Genomic DNA, 18,457 nt, shown 5'->3' on the forward strand with positions numbered 1-18,457 from the left:
TGGCAGTCGATCAACCATGCAGGGCGGCCGATTGACCTACGGACCCAGTCGATCGATAAACCCAGTCTGAAACATAGGGTTCACGTTATATAGGAATATAGCGTGATTCTTATTCCTAAAACCTAATTACAAGTGGGCTGCTAACTCTCGTCTTTTAATTTGCGCGTCAGTCTCGTGGTGTGGTCGATCGACCACTGGGACCAGTCGATCGACTGACTGCTCTTCCCACAGTCAACTGTTCAGCATTCTGACAGTCTATAGATCATGTAGATCAGTCTATAGACCAAGTTAGCTGGTTATCCATTTCTGAAACTCTCGCAAATATATCTTTCAGGCCTTGCTACGCGCACCAAGTTCATTTCCCGGGTCAAATATTCATGTCAAATCCTATGCCAAGCACTTAGGGACGGATTCGGCTCAATTTCCGCTAGATTATTCACATTTCTGCAATATTACAAAAAAACACGAAAGTAGACGGAAATAGGGAAAATAGTAGCATAAACTACATAATTGAGCTCTGAAATACGTGTGAAATAGGGTGTAAAACATCATATTTAGGACACGCATCAAACTTCCCCAAACCAAACTCTTGCTTGTCCCCAAGCAAGAACTAGACTCGATCCAAAAACCTAATGGAACGAGTTCAATCTCAGAGCGAAATGCAACTATAAAGCTTAAACCAGTTTAATGCAACAATTAACAATCAATTAGCAATATGAATCATGCAGACGAGTTATGTAGTCGTTAAAAATTGTTGAACTGTCAACTATAGAGACTTATCATTATGGACTCTCACGGGTCGCTCATATCATACATAAGCACAGGTGAATATATGTAAAAGATAGAAAGAAGTAATTTTGTAATGACACTCACCCAACTACGACTTATAAGAACATGCCTGCAGTCTAATATGAAAATAATCTCTACAACCGTACATATGCATTCCAACCATAAAAGACCATGACACATGCCGAGGAAATTTTGGATATGTGAGGTATGGGTAAGAAGGGGCTAAAATGAATCTGGGAAAGCAGAGTTATAGCCAAGCTAGTAATTACTGAAAACCAAATTATAACAACATCCCAACTTCATACTCAAAATAAATCAAAACGGTGCTTATACTAGCACAATTCTCACAAGCTCCAATAATAACTATAATTCCCCAAATGATAATAATAAAACATGGGAATAAAATCACCATCTACTCAAAACTTCAACCATGTGATTTTTCGAATTTTCTTCCGCTACTGCAGCAAGCAGTCGATCGACCAAGTGGGACGGTCGATCGACTGATCCTCTCTTTTTTTTTCCGAATTCCTGTTTTTTTTTCTTCAACATTTCACCAACATATTCTCAACACGAGACATAAAAACCAAAATGCAATAAGATATTCCCGAACGACTACCAATACTAGCTCAGCAAGGGTAGGCTAAATATGGAATGTAGCTTATGGGACAAAAAGGCAAATTTTGCTTTTGTGGGGCTTATGGGTAAAATGAATAAAAGGGGAACCTCTTCCACATGTGTCAACTGACCACAAACCCGAATGCATACAGGTATTCAGCAGATTAAGTTCATATTTATGCATATTGATATAACATGTCTCATAAGGAGTAACTACTCACATTCCTAAATGAACTGGTCATGGATGTCACCAGTTATAGGGCTCTAAAGAATATAATGTAGTTTGCCAAAAATCTAAGTCAAGTCTCAAGATTCAGCGAATAAATTAACGAAAACTCGTAGACTATGCAAATGATTCTACTAATAACATGTCAGTTTAGCACGACTTAGGCAGAAACAGATGAAAATGCAATGTCATCATTGAAATACTATCGTTCCGACTCAACCTATATGCTAAAATAAACATGCATTTTTTGGATTTTTGAAAATTTTCAATTTTTTCAATTTTTGGATTTTCTGTATATAAGAGGAAAATAAATACAATGCAAGCAGAAATGCAATAAACGTGAATGCAAAACATAATTGCAGGCATGTTCTTATAGGTCGTATTTGGGTGAGTGTCATTACAAAATTACTTCTTTCTATCTTTTACATATATTCACATGTGCTTATGTGTGATATGAGCGACCCGTGAGAGTCCATAATGATAAGTCTCTATAGTTGACGGTTCAACAATTTTTAACGACTACATAACTCGTTTGCATGATTCATATTTCTAATTGATTGTTAGTTGTTGCATTAAACTGGTTTAAGCTTTATAGTTGCATTTCGCTCTGAGATTGAACTCGTTCCATTAGGTTTTTGGATCGAGTCTAGTTCTTGCTTGGGGACAACAAAGGGTTTGGTTTGGGGAAGTTTGATGCGTGTCCTAAATATGATGTTTTACACCCAATTTCACACGCATTTCAGAGCTCAATTATGTAGTTTATGCTACTATTTTCCCTATTTCCGTCTACTTTCGTGTTTTTTTTGTAATATTGCAGAAATGTGAAGAATCTAGCGGAAATCGAGCCGAATCCGTCCCTAAGTGCTTGGCATAGAATTTGACATGAAGATTTGACTCGGGAAATGAACTTGGTGCGCGTAGAAAGGCCTGAAAGATATATTTGCGAGAGTTAGAAGCCCACTTGTAATTAGGTTTTAGGAATAAGAATCACGCTATATTCCTATATAACGTGAACCCTATGTTTCAGAATGGGCATCGGGTTATTTTAGGGATCAAATTAATTAGGGTTCAATACACAGAAGTTGAATTTTGGATTATTTCATTAGTCTAGATTAGTTTTCATCAATAGAGTTTTCTTTTCGCATTGGGTTTTGGTCTTTTCTCTTCAATTCTTCTTTACGGTATTCCTCTGTTCCTTTGTTCAATTTCGTTGCTTTAATTCTTCCGTAGTTTAGAATTCCTAGTTTAGATTTCCCAAAGCCAAATCCTCGTTTCATGTTAGTTATTTATTTAGTTAATTCAATTATGAATTCAGTTGCTTTATTTGTTAATTTTATTGTTGTTATTATCACCATCATGAGTAGCTAAATCCTACGTACTAAGATGTAGGGGATCTGTAGGTTGGACGGTTTCGACAATAGGTAACCTGTTATCGGGCTCTGGTCGATCGACTGACTACATTGGTCGATCGACTGGGTCCGTAGGTCGATCGACCGCCCTGCATGGTTGATCGACTTCCACGTGTTAGATTAGCTTTGAATTAATTAATTTAATTGCTATATTTGACGAATTGAGTGCACGCGACTAGTTGAATGCTTAGGAATTGACCGACCCGATAGATCGGAAGATAGGGAAGGGAAATAGACTACTTAATTAAGACGACTAAGTTAATAAGATCGAGAGATAAGTTAATTTAGGCTTTAAGTATCATTAATCAAGAACGAATGTTAGTATTAGTGAGACTTAGGGACCCGTAGCTTAGGCCGAAAGGTTGTTACCTGTTAAATTGGACCGAGAGGACTTTTTATTTTCCCGTCTAACATGCTTAAATTAGTTTACTTAGAGTTACTGCCGTCGAAACTACAGTGAACCGACCATCTTAGCATCCTTTTAATATTTGATTTCATTTATTCTCATTAATTGCTCATTTATTTGCTTTAATTTAATTTTAATTTTATTGCCCTTTAGTTATAGCTAATTCAAATCAAACCCCACGAATCTGTTACTTTAGACTTAGATTAGACAACTTTAAATTGCTTGCCTCCTTGTGGTTCGACCCTGACTGCCACTATCTATAGTAGTTGTTTGGATTATAAATTTTATTTTTGGTATTCTACGACGGTATCAAATTTTGATACCGTCGTTTTGTATCAAAGTTAAATTTATAAACCAAACTAAAACTATAGCTAGTGATAGTAAGGGTCGAACCACAGAGAGACAAGATCAATTCTATTTGCTATTTTAAATCTATTGAAGTAACAATTGTTGAGGGGGGTTTTTGTTGGTTGATTTTAAACTAATTACTGAAATTTAAATGAAGTTTAAAATAGATATTAAAAAGCAGCTAAGAACTTCGGTTCACCATGGCCTAAGGGTCAGTCAAGTAAAGTCAAGGTCTGTCCAATACCGTCTCAGGATGTCAAATAGGTCTTCTAAGTCTCTATTCGAACTAAGCCTCTCGGTATTCTTTCACCCTAGAATGAAACTAGATTGATTTCGCTCCACTAGTCTTTCCAATTACTTGTAAGAAATCTAACTCCGCTAATCTCTCAATCTAGCAAAGGGGTTAAATCTCACAAAAGTAAATAAGGCCGGTACGAGTTCAACCTAAACTCAATAATATCAACTCATGACACCATGGATTCCCTAATTCCTAGCATAGAAATTTAGCTAAGCATGATTAAGAATATGACAATTGCAAAATTAAAGATATGGAATAAAATTGACATGATTGAATTAGAATTGAAAACTAAGGGATTAAAAATTGAATTGCTTAAAATATAAATTGGAAGAAACTAGAAATAAATAAACAAGAATAACAGAAAATTGAAATTGAATTAAAGCTTACTAAAGAATTCGATGAACAAACAATTGATCGTAATCCGTAGCCTCTATTTCGCGTTTTTCCAAAACTAGGTCTAAAACTTCAGTTGTTGAATAATAAAAAGCATCACCTGAGTTGTTTGTTGCGTTCCCCTAATAATAGTTCTCCCCAAAAGATAAAATACAAGTGGGCTTTCAAAAGACAAACGTGTAAAGGAAACCGCAGCCACGAAATAGAGTCGATCGACCAGGTAACGCGGTCGATCGACTGCCCAGTACAGTGCTGGCAACATTCCTTCCTCTGCTGAACTCCTGGGTCGATATACTGGAGTCACTGGTCGATAGATCAGTTGCGCTGTAGCAGCTTCCAGCCTTCCAACTTCATGCACGCATTCCGAGATGATCGAATTCCGAGCTTCTAACTTCATAGTTTCCATAAATGTCCCCGGGAACAGATAAAAGCTTGATTTAGCTTACTTCCGATCATTCCTACAATAATGACATAGGAAATCCAAAGTAAACCGTTTCGGGAGAAATAATAGCTTAAAGCTAACAATTACGCATAGAAATACGTGCCAAAACCGCTAATAAAGTGTATAGAATATGAACGTATCAAATCTCCCCAAACCAAACCTTGCTTGTCCCCAAGCAAGCACTAAGACTCAATCTAAACACCTATTGGAACGAATTTCTTTCTCAAAACAAGAACGTATTATCATGCCCAACCAATTTAGTGCAACAAATAATATCCAAGCATTTTGTCAAGCGCAAACGAGTTGAACATGTTCAAGATTTTACCAAACTTTCGACCTTGCAAGACTCGTGTATATCAGACTCTCACGGGTCGCTCATTCACTCAAATTTAAAAAATAGGATGAGAATTTGATTGTGCAAGATAGAAGAATGATTGAAATAAGTCTCTCACCTAACTACGACCCATAAAAACATGCCTGCAGTCTAACATGAATAAAATCTCTACAACCGTACATATGCATTCCAACCATTTAATGACCATGACACATGCCGAGGCGATTTGGGATTGTGAGGCTACGGGTAAGAAGGGGCTAAAATAAATTTGGATAAGAGGAGATAAAGCCGAGCAAGCAACTTCTAAACACCAAATTTGAATATTTCCCAACTTCGTACTCGAGAGAAAATCAAAACGGTGCTACTAAAAGCACAAATCTCACAATCTCCCAAAAAAATAATAATTCCCCAAATAATATAAATAGAAACATGGGAATAAAAATCACCATCCAAAAATTATTCTAATCGTGTGATTTTTTTTTTTCTTCTTCTCTGCCTCTCTTTTTCCAAAACCTGATCTGGCAGTCGATCGACCATGTGATGCAGTCGATCGACCACCCCTTTTGACCTGAACCTCCTCTACTTCAGTTCAGTTCCGTTCTTTTTCTTCTTTCTGCCTCTCTTTTTTTTTTCAAAAATTTCCCTTCATTTCCAAACATATCACCCAAAACTGATGCATTTCTCACATGAGACAATAAAAACCAAATCGCAAAATAATATTCCCGAATAACTAGCTTTACTAGCTCGGCTAGGGTGGCTAAATTTGGAATGTAGTTTATGGGACAAAAAAAGGCAAATTTGGCTTTTGTGGGGCTTATGGGCAAAATGAAATAAAGGGAACCTCTTCCACATGTGTCAGCAAACCGCAAAACCAAATGCATACAGGTATTAAGCAGATAAAATTCATGTTTATGCAAATTTATGTGACATGCCTTACGAGGAGTAACTACTCTCATTCCTACATGAAACCGGTCATAAATGACACCAGTTTAAATAAGCTCTAACCTTAGAAATTTTAAGTAGTTTGCCAATATTGAGTCAAGTCTATTCGTTTAGTAAAATTCCAACAAAAACTCGTAGACTATGCAAGTGACATACTCAACGACATTAAAAGTGCAAGGAAGGGCAATGAGACAATACGTAAAGCAATTTTATCATTGAAATCCATCCATTCCGACTCGACCTACATGCAAAAGTAAACGTGATATTTTTGTATTTTTGTATTTTTATTAAACAGAAATGCAAATGCATGCAGAAATGCAATAAACATGACCTAAAAATGCGAGTAAGACAATGCAAATGTGACAAGCATATGCAAATACCCTCCCCAAACCAAAACGCGCAATGCCCTCATTGCGCTCATCAACTTAACAGCAGCATTCAAATTAACAGGGAGGTATATAAACATCCACAGAAGAAATGGAAACTAATGAAAAAGAATGGAAACTCACTAAATACGGCCTCCCCAAACCAGCCATAAAAAAAAAAGGGAGGTAGACAGCTGCTACTGATCCTCCTCTAGCTCATACTCGGAACCGCTCGCCTCATCTGACCCTGAGTCGTCCTCCTCCTCCTTCTCAGCAGCAGCAGTGGGAGTAGATGTCGTAGCAGGCGGAGGATATCCGCCCTCCGGGGGAACAAAGAAGGACGGGTGGGTCCAGGGACCCCGTGGGAGCATCCCAGTCCGAGAAAACTCCTCGTTAACTGGGTACATGGCAAGAGCCATGTCCATCCTATGCTGATCAAAACTCCTGCATAAATCACCCAACACACGTGAAATCGCCCTTTGGTCCATGACCGCATGGATAACAATAGGTGCAGGGGGTCGAAAAGTAGCTGGGAAACCCGGCCCAGGAGTAGGAGTGGAGGAGGAAGGAACCCGTGAAGAAGAGGTACGAGCTCCTCCCGAGGTGGAAGCATGAGAGGAGCTTGCCCTAATAGGGAGCCTATAGCTAGGCAAGGGCGGTCGAGTCTTCCCCTCAATAGTAGTAAAGGGTAAAATAGGAGGAAGGTCAAGGATAGGAATGGGGTCGGAAATGAAAGAATCGATCTTCCACCGACCCCGAGTATCGACCCACTTCACGAACTTGACGTAGTCAAGGTCCATGAAGCGTGCAAGAGGGTCGAGAGGAGCTTCCTCCCGAGGAAAGACATGAACAAGACGGTGGGCGATACGAGTCACTAGTCCATCACAGACTATAGTAGTCAGAGAGGTGCCCTCACTTATAGTGTTGAAGTGAGAGGCAGTAAAATAAGCAATGTTATAAATGCGGGCTACCCGACTCTCTATGTTCAGGTACCCTGCTAAAATAGACAATTCAATTGTATTTATGTTATTTGACTCTTTCCGGCCAAAGATGGTGTTGCCCATCAGCCGGAAGTAGTAACGAAAGGGGGGTAAATGGACGGAAGTGCCCTTCCTCTTAGGGCCGTCCAGGTCGGATATGCACGACCACATGACCTTATGCACATCAGACGACTCCGAGGTGATACCCTCGAAACACAGAACCAAATAACCAGCAAACTCAGCTAGTGTCAAGGAATAAGTGACATTAAACAGCCTAAAAGAGACACAAGAGCTATTTTTATCAGTTTCAAAAAAAAGTTTGGTCGAAAACAAAGGAAGAGAAAAACTCAAGAGTCAAAATACGGTATGTGAACTCAGCCATGTCCACCAACCCTGACATCCCTGTCCCATTTAGCAGGGAAACAACGGAGTCGAGACACCCTAGCTTTTCTAATGTCGGTTTATGTAGAAAACGGGTTGCTTGAACTGAATACCGTTCGACCAAAGTAAGAAATTTAGCTCTCTGTGAAGGGGAGGAGAAAATCACCTGCGGATAGCCAGGTAGACTATCCGTAGTTAACTCGACCATGGGCGTCGTAATTCGCGGCCGCTTTGATGCCCCCCTGACCGCTGGGCTGCCCACGGTCCACTTCCCTCTTCCCTTTCGTCATTCTTCTGCTCACAAAAAATAGCAAACTCAACAACTAGGTTCCCAAAATCTTGAACAATGAAAATTAATAAACCCGATGCTATAATCAGAAATCAATCATCAAATTAGGGTTTAGAAAAATTTGGGGAAAACGAAATTAAACCCCTCCTAGTCGTTGAGATGGCTCGAAAATCAAGGGAAAGGGATAACAAACGCAATTAAAGCACAAATTCGACAAGAAATTAGCCCCAAATCGATTTTCCCCAAATCGATTTTTTTCGAAACAATGTGAGGTTGCTCGAATTTTGGGCATAAATATGCAGCATAAGTCGAATTAAAGGACTAAAAGATAATTAGAGACATACCTTTGATGAAACCTTGAAGATTTTGAGCAAGAAAATCGAAATTAGAGAGGATATTGAGCAAGAAAATCTCAAGGTCAAGAAGGGTTAAAAGGGGTTTTATTTTTCTTTCTTTTTCTATGTTGTAAATGAATGAATAAAGGAATGAAGGAAAGAAATTAGAATAAAAACTCCCTGTTAAAACACTGATGTCGTGTGGTGGTCGATCGACTACACAGTATGTTCGATCGACTAGTCTTTCTCCTGGAACAGTTCCTGATTGTTGGCGTAATATAATCACCAGTCGATCGACTGATGCACTTGGTCGATTGACTGAGGATACTGGCAATAGTCACATACGCTAAAAATTCCCTTTCAACTTCAAACTTCCGCCTTTCTTTCACAATCATCTAGCATATCACTCTACGCACTTTGCATAAAATAATTACCTGCAAATACTCAAAAAAGCGCACGTCTTCCTATAACAGTAATCGCTAACTAAACTAAAATAAATCTAAAGCTCCTAATGAGATGTAAGCTAAATAAACGGTAAAGTTCCTAATTACACAATAAAATTACAAGCCGGGTTGCCTCCCGGTTAGCGCTTGTTTAAGAGGTCCCGCACGACCTTCTTACCTCAATTTGTAGCTTCTAAAAGTGGGTCAAAGTATAGTACTTCGACCTGCCCAACAAATTGCCCGACACGTGATAGTGTTTCACGTATTGACCATTCACTTTGAATCGGTCTCCAGATGAGGTCTCCAATTCAACTGATCCGAATTTTGTCACTGCTGTGACCGTATAAGGGCCACTCCACCTGGATTTCAGCTTACCAGGAAATAAACGGATACGAGCATTAAAAAGGAGTACCTTATCACCGACATTGAACTCGTGCTTGATGATCCTCTTGTCTTGCCAGCGCTTCGTCTTCTCCTTGTAGATCCTAGCATTATCCTAGGCCAGCAGCCTAAATTCCTCTAACTCATTCAACTGCGTCACACGTTTCTCACGAGAAAGGTTAGGATCTAGATTCAAATCACAAATTGCCCACCAAGATTTACGTTCTAATTCAACAGGCAAATGACATGTTTTACCATAAATCAATCGAAATGGTGACATCCCAATTGGCGTTTTAAACGCGGTCCTATAAGCCCACAAGACATCATCCAATTTAAGACTCCAATATTTCCGTGATTTAGACACAACTTTAGCTAACATTTGTTTCAATTCCCGGTTAGAAATCTCAACTTGACCACTAGTCTGGGGATGATACCCCAAACCTCTACGATGTTGGACACCGAATTTAGTCAACATAGCACAAAGTTGTTTTTCTCTAAAATGCATGCCTCCGTCGCTAATGACAACCCTAGGGACACCAAAACGAGGGAAGATTATCTTTTTAAACAGCTTAATCACGGCTTTTGCATCGCAATGAGGGGTAGCAACAACTTCTACCCATTTGGACACATAATCTACGGCTACGAGGATATATTTATTACCTTGACTGCTCGGAAAGGGTCCTTGATAATCAATGCCCCAGACATCGAAAATTTCAACCTCTAGAATACCTACCTGTGGCATCTCATGTCTCTTTGAAATATTACCCGATCTTTGACAAGCATCGCACTCAGCAACAAAATTCCGACTATCTGCATGCAAAGTTGGCCAATAGAAACCAGATTGGAGTACCTTAGCCACAATCCTAGACGGACCATGGTGACCACCGTAGGCAGAAGAGTGGCAAGCTTCTAGGATATCCTTGACCTCCCATTGAGGCACACATCTCCGGATAAGACCGTCTACACATTCCTTGAAAACAAATGGATCATCCCAAAAGTATTATCTAGCATCATAAGCGAACCGCTTCTTCTGCTGCCATGAAAGCTTGGGTGGTATTTTACCTGTCACTGCAAAATTAGCATAATCAGCAAACCACGGAGGTGGATAAGACCCCGAATTAGTAATAGCTAACAGACTCTCATCAGGAAAAGAATCATCAATGGGTAACGAATCTTCCCTTTCTGTCGGCTGCAGACGAGATAAATGCTCAGCCACCATATTCTCTGCACCTTTCTTATCTTTAATCTCCAAATAAAACTCCTGCAAAAGGAGTATCCACCTCAAAAGCCTCGGCTTTGTATCCTTCTTAAGAAAGAGAGTCTTCAGCACTGCATGGTCAGTATAAACAATAACCTTAGAACCCAACAAATAAGATCGAAATTTATCAAAGGCAAAAACTACAGCTAGAGGCTCCTTCTCAGTTGTGTAATAATTAACTTGAGCCTCATCCAGAGTTCGACTCGCATAATATATGGCATTCAAAACTTTATTTTTCCGCTATCCTAAGACTGCACCAATCGCATAATCGCTAGCATCACACATAATCTCGAATGGGAGGTCCCAATCAGGCGGCGGAATGATTGGCGCAGAAACTAAAGCCTCCTTTAACCTGTTAAAAGCTAAAAGGCACTCATCAGTAAACTCAAAAACAGCATCTTTAAGAAGCAATTGTGTAAGTGGTTTAGCAATTTTCGAAAAATCCTTAATGAACCGCCGATAAAAACCAGCATGGCCAAGAAAACTCCTCACTCCTTTAACATTTATAAGAGGAGGCAGTTGCTCAATCACTTGCACTTTTTTTTATCAACATGTATGCCCTTATCAGAAATCAAATGTCCCAACACAACTCCCTCATTGACCATGAACTGACATTTTTCCCAGTTTAAAACAAGATTAACATCAATACAACGCTGCATGACTTTATCAAGGTTAGCTAAACAACGATCAAAGTCATTACCATAAACTGAGAAGTCATCCATAAATACCTCCATAATATTCTCTATATAATCAGAAAAAATCCCCATCATGCACCTATGAAAGGTAGCTGGGGCGTTACACAATCCGAAAGGCATTCTGCGGTATGCAAAACACCTTGTGGACAGGTAAATGCGGTCTTACTCTGATCATCCGGATGAATAGGAATCTAAAAGAACCCTGAATATCCGTCTAAGAAACAGAAAAATTTATTAGAGGCTAGTCTTTCAGTCATCTGGTCAACAAAAGGGAGGGGGAAATGGTCCTTTTTTGTGGCGGCATTTAACTGTCTGTAGTCAATGCACATCCGCCAACCTATTACAACTCGAGTTGGTATTAATTCATTTTTCTCATTTTGTACCACAGTGGTCCCTCCTTTCTTCGGGACTACCTGAATTGGGCTAACCCACTTGGAGTTGCCAAATGTATAAATAATACCTGCATCGAGTAGTTTCATCACCTCAGCCATGACAACCTCCTGCATCTTCGGATTCAACTTGCGCTGACCCTGTCTGTAAGGCTTGTGACCCTCCTCCAGCTCAAATTTGTGCATACAAATGTCAGGGAGATGGGAGACAGGGTAAGATGGCTGATGCGTGTCCTAAATATGATGTTTTACACCCTATTTCACACGCATTTCAGAGCTCAATTATGTAGTTTATGCTACTATTTTCCCTATTTTCGTCTACTTTCGTGTTTTTTTATAATATTGCAGAAATATGAAGAATCTAGCGGAAATCGAGCCGAAACCGTCCCTAAGTGCTTGGCATAGCATTTGACATGAAGATTTGACTCGGGAAATGAACTTGGTGCGCGTAGCAAGGCCTGAAAGATATATTTGCGAGAGTTTCAGAAGCGGATTACCAGCTAACTTGTGTAGATACCCGGTATCTGCTGAGACTCCAACAAACACCCGATGATTATCGGACTACAACATGTTTTGGGATCGCAGCGTTTGATCGACAGTTTGTGTACAACTTTACGTCGGAAAAATTTAACGATTTCGAAAACAAAACATTTCAAAAATACCTGGAGTGTTTAATGCACAACGACAGGGTCGCGATGACACTAACTAGAGTCAAAACCGACACCGGACCAAAAACCGACTCGAAAATTCAAATCCCGACTCCAATAACGAGTCAAACCGAGTCAAACACAAAAACCAAAAATATCTCAAGCCTTCTATACTAAGTTTTCCCGGATTCATGAATGGTCAAGTACCAAACATGTGACTACAAAACCTAGGATAGAACAAATCATGATTGCGTTTGTTGTGATAGTGACAACACAACTCGAAGTGCCGCGACGTGGCTCGCGCCTCTTTGAGCAGCCCAGGTGGCCACGTCGCTCAAAACTCACACAACCACTCATTCTCCTATAAATACCCCTCAAATGCCACCCATTTGAGAATTACGCGAGTGTCCACCCCCTCTTTTCTCCCTTAAAATTCTCGACTCGACTTCTAAAGTCACAATCCGACGCGTGTTTACGACCTACCGATCATAAACACGAGCCTTACACATTATTTGGTACCGTCATCGTGCATTAATCCACTTGTCCGACCACTTTGACCACTACACCATCACTAAACTTTTAAAACACTCTTTTACATACCAAAACGGTTTTAAACCGAGTTTTTTCCGATCAAACAAGTTGTTACACTTACGTCGGTCACTCGCCATAACCAAACATGTAAGTATGAGGGTGTAAAAATCCTCTTTGATTATGTTTTCATTTGTTTCATGACTTTAACATGCTAAAACATGCATAACATGAACCAAAATATGGAATAAACGAGCCAAAACTGATTTTTGGTCTGAGGCAGAAGCCCCTTAGGTCGCCAACTGGCTCGCGCCTAAATGGGGTGCTCAGACCAGAGATACACCGTGTTTGTTCTCGTCATTTCCCTTAATCCATTTTTCATATTTGTAATCGGTTTTTACCATTTCAAGTATTTTCGAAACCTTTTTGTTTCATTTTACATGTTTTAACCATAAAGCATTTTTCACCCTTGGTTCTTCATACCATGACGGTTAAATCCGTGTTTCGGTGATAATATTTGGTTAAAGACATTTAAGAGGTATTTTAAAGCCTTTTATTTCATTTCTTTACATTTTCAAACAAACATGTTAGTCACCAACACGAAATCATCCTTGGTTCTATATACCATGCCGGATTTTAACCCGGGTACGATGATGAGTATCGACTAATTACATTTAAAATGGACTTAAAACAATTAGTCCATAATCATTTTCAAAACTATTCATGTCAAGCTTGTCAAATCGAACCCGGCACCGAATATTATCAAATAATGATGATTATTCGAGTCTAGTTCTTCAAATCAACAAATGCGGTCTAAACGACCCTTTCAAAATCAAACCGGGTTCAAATACCCACTTTTAACACGTTTTATAACGTTTTCTAAATAATCAGAACACGGCATACAGCCGTTGGCTAACCCGCGCCTCAAGCAGGCCTTTTCTTTCTCATTTTCAAAACCAGAGGGAGGCCCCTTACACCGCCGGCTGGCTCGTGCCTCTTATAGCCGTCTGGTACAGGGCCTGTTCCTTTCTAGCATTAGTCTAGGACGATCCTGACTCCGGTTAACCCGGATACAGGACGGATCAGATGACTATTCAACCCACATTTGCAAAATGCCTTACTAAGACAAATGGATCATGTTATGCACCCTAAACCTAATACGGTAAATGGATGTTTAATTTCCGTCTTGCATGCAAATCAATCATTAATCCAACTCGACATCTTATACTTGATACTTGGATTAAATCAACCGACTTAGAAAGCTCTCACATGTTAGGTTTAAAACATTGGATGCGCATTCATGCATTTAAACCGTTTTATCAACTTTTGCATTCAACCAACCAAGATCGATCAGTAGAGGCCGCTAAACGCGGGCGGGATTGGGTGTCTGATTAAAGGGCTTCCCAATACGTACCTTCACCTCTTACTCAGAAACTTTGGATAGTGGACAACCTTATCCAGGGCGTACGAGAGTCATTCTAGAGATAGGATGCTAAAGAGGGACGATTTCCTTATCTTTAGTACCTATGTCAAAACGCTGCTTTGTGCTTCGGCTTGACCGAGGTATAAAGTGGAATTCAAACGAGTTCCAGGCATCCCACAAATGCTTGGTGGCGACTCCGAACATCTCTAATCGTTTCGAGACCCTTACCGAGACGAAACCGACCGATCTAAAAACGATCCGGTCGAAAGCACATTTACGCCGCCGAGCGTGGCTTTCAAAAGACCGCTGCCATTGCCCACAGATCGGCTGGGCATACGCAGGTGGGCCATGTCCACAGATTGGTGACTCTGCTGGGGAAAACTAGGACACTTACGTCTTTGTGATCCCTAGATGGTGAGACTCGAACGAGATCTTGGTTGGAATGCATTAATTGATATTACGGTCACGGTCGGGTTCCTTGTCCGGGCCCACAACCTAACCCTTATCGACCAATTGGCTTGTCTCGTCGGCGTAAGTTTTCTCATCCCCGCGTCTCGAATCCCGATTGTGTCATGTATACCATTGACGTTACACATTTCTGTTCCATCAAAGAGCTTTCATCACTTTCGAGCACGAGGCTAGGGCACCCTCCTTACACATTTTGTTTAGATTGGTATCCCTCTCGCAAATCGGGGTTTGATTGCTTGGTGTGTAACCCACCCTTTTAAGCCAAAACCCGTGTCAGCATGATGCATAATATAATGAAACTGTGAGTGCTTATGTGCTACTTGATCATAAGTCCTTCCGTGTCATTTTTCAAACTTTCAAAACACCCTTTTTGCGCCGTTATAATGGCCATTTCAAACCTCGGTCTTTCGCCGACCGATGCACGCCATTCTAGGCCGTCGTAATGACGATTTTCAAACCCGGTTTTATATAACCGTTTTAACACGCCTTTCTAGGCCGTCGTAATGACGATTTTCAAACTCGGTTTTGTATAACCATTTCAACACGCCTTTCTAGGCCGTCGTAATGACAATTTTCAAACTCGGTTTTGTATAACCATTTCAACTCACCTATTTACGCCGTTATAATCGCCGCGTCTCGACACGCATTTTAACCCGTTTCGCGCCGACAATGGCTCTTTCAAAACCAGAGAAAAGCACACACCCTTTTCTCGAGACACTTTCGGGATCCCGAGGATCATGCACCGTCCCCGAGACCTCTTCAAACATTTCAAACTCGATTTTCAAAACATACAATTTTGAATTTCAAAACCGTCTTGGGAAGCAACACACCGTTTTCTGAGCCGACCCAAACTCAAACCGTCTTTTGCAAATAAACTTGAGACAACCCTTTTCAACTGATCGACTTGCGGAGATTTCTATCTTCGGAAGCCGCCCATTAAAGCGACAAATGAATTTTTTGAAAATTCCTATTTTCAAAAACTTCAGTCCACCATTCCAATTCCGCCTCGTGTCTATCGAGTCAAAGCAAACGTACTTATGGGTCTTTACTTATGAGTCGTCTCACCACGAGACCCGACCAATGGCGTCACGCCGTCATGATTGGACTCGTGTCAAATGTTCGGTCAAACACCGTCACGTTATAAATCGAGTCAGCACCGAGGGACCACACACGGTCACCCCGTCTTATTGAGTCGATCTTGGTTTCGTCCTCTGTGTTGTCTGCGTTCAGTCTTTGAACCGTGTCAGATTGAGTTGTAATGTAAGCCTTTTTTCTGCCTCAGAGCCATGGCCCCGTCTTCAGCTTCGTCCAACAACAACAATGATAACAACAGAGATGTCACAACTGATCAGCTAGCTAACCTACTTACCGCTCTTAAGGTCACCCTGGGTCGCGTCGAGACCCGTATCGACGCCCTGGAGAACAAGGAAATTGGGGAACATAGTACCCCACCTCTGACTGAGACTGAGAAGAGGCTGAAATTCTTGGAAGAACAACTCCTAGCCCGGGGTAACAACATCCACCTTGAAAATAACCGAAGGTTCGAACCTGTTGGGGACCAGTTACCCGACAAATTCACCCTGACTGATGTGCCTAAGTTCAAGGGAGTGGAGGACCCACTCAAACACATCCGTGCTTTCAAAGACTACATGGCCATTAAGGAGGTCAAACAGGAACTTTTTACCAGGATCTTCCCATCCTCTTTGGAGCCAATTGATGTGACCATAATTAGCGCATATTTAGCCCCCGAATTAGCCTTGTTCCCATGCTTTTTAGTGCATATTTGGGTCATTTATTATCTTTAGTTCTTTGTTTTGCATATTCTTTGAGATTTTGATCCCTTGGTAGGAAAGGAGTAAGAATCTTGCATTTTCATGGCAAAACGAGACTAAATTGATCGAATTCAATGACCAAGCATCAGGGAGAGACAAGATTAGAAGGCCTTTGTACATATGATAGTAGATGAGCAATGTTGAGAAAGGATCCTTGAGTCCCCAAGGAAATCCCCAAGGAATTTATGAAGAAAAGGGAAGAAAAGAAGAAGAAGTCTTGCTGAGGCACAATCCGTGCGGGTTGTCTACAATCCGGCCGTCCTCCACCTGCACAATCCGTACTGTTTTCCACCAAGACGCTCGGATTCCATCACCACAATCCGCCCGGATTCTCTTGAATCCGCTCGGGTTCCATCGCCAGAATCCGCCCGTCCCGACCCTAATCCGCTCGGACTCCTCTACAGCGCGATTTCCTCTTCTCCAAGCTACAAAGAAAGAAGCCCTTCCTTCGGAAAATACCGGCTCCTCCCTGCTCAATCTAAAAAGTGTAATTACTAGTTTAGCCCTTAGTTAACCCTAATGCATCCCCCTAATTTCCACTATAAATACCCCAATAGTCTAATTAGAAGAGCATGTTCTTCTTATCAATAATTAGAGTAGTTAATATCAATCAAATCTCTCTTTAGTTTTGTAATCAACAATTAATCAAGTTCTAATACAAGTTTTATTTCCTTAATCTCTCTTTTGTTCATCCTTTATTTTAGGTAATTGAAGATTATTTGGGTTATTATTGGGAGATTGACAACCTCTCAATCAAGCATTCAAGTACTTCTTTTATCTTTGCTTTATTATTGGAATCATTAGTAGGTATAATTCTCTTAATCCCTTTTTAATTATTGTTAATTACTTTCATTTATTCATCATGTTTCATTTTGTTGATATGATTGACAACCTTGCTAACATGATCAACATGATAATGAGTGAGTAGTCTCTTAGCTAGGGTTAATGGGTGATTAGGGGAAACCAACATGGGGAATGATTCATGCTTAAATTAATATGCTTTCATGTTTTATTTGCTTGCTTGTTTTGATCTCAACTCATGCACATGTTATATTTGATGAAATGCTAAGCCTATGAATCCTTGCATTTACCACCATCTCCTATCTTTTCAATGAGACTTGTAAGACATAACCCAACTCGAGTCTCATTAGACCATGCATGTTGTTGAGTAGGGAAGATGAAGTCGACTTGTAGGTGTTGTACAATCTAATCGATTCGGCTTCGGGACCCAAACTTTCCTAGGATTGTAAGATATAACCCAACTCAATCCATCACAACAATAATTGCTTGCTTATAATTTGAGAACATGTTTGTATGATCAATTCCCATGATTCCCCTATGATCCCATGACACCCTAGTTAGTGACTTTTTAATCAATTGTTTACACCCAACTCAATCCAGACGGCTTTTTAATCAATTGTTTACACCCCTTTTTATTCATCTTGCTTGTTTACTTTCATTGCTATTTTAGTTAGTGACCTTCTACATCAACCCAAATTGTGACACCCCTAAGACACCACTAGTTTCAATAGAAATCTCATTTCAATACCCGTCCCTTGGGATCCGACCTTTACTTGCCTCTTTACTAATTGTAGAGTTGTTTGTGAAGCTATAAATTGTGTTTTGATTCGGACGTGACCCAACGACCACACCTTTAATTGTGAACACGAAACGGACCGATCAAAAATGGCGCCGTTGCCGGGGACGGTGTTTACTTGATTTAGATTTCCTTTTTATTGTTATTAGTTGTGTCTTTCTTCGCCTTGGGGAAGTAAACCTCCTCAAGGTTTGTTCTAATTGATTTCGAGTTGTTTGATATTTTGCATGTCTAGAAGGTCACA

This window comes from Silene latifolia, chromosome 1 (assembly GCF_048544455.1).
Source record: "Silene latifolia isolate original U9 population chromosome 1, ASM4854445v1, whole genome shotgun sequence".
Classification (NCBI taxonomy): Eukaryota; Viridiplantae; Streptophyta; class Magnoliopsida; order Caryophyllales; family Caryophyllaceae; genus Silene; species Silene latifolia.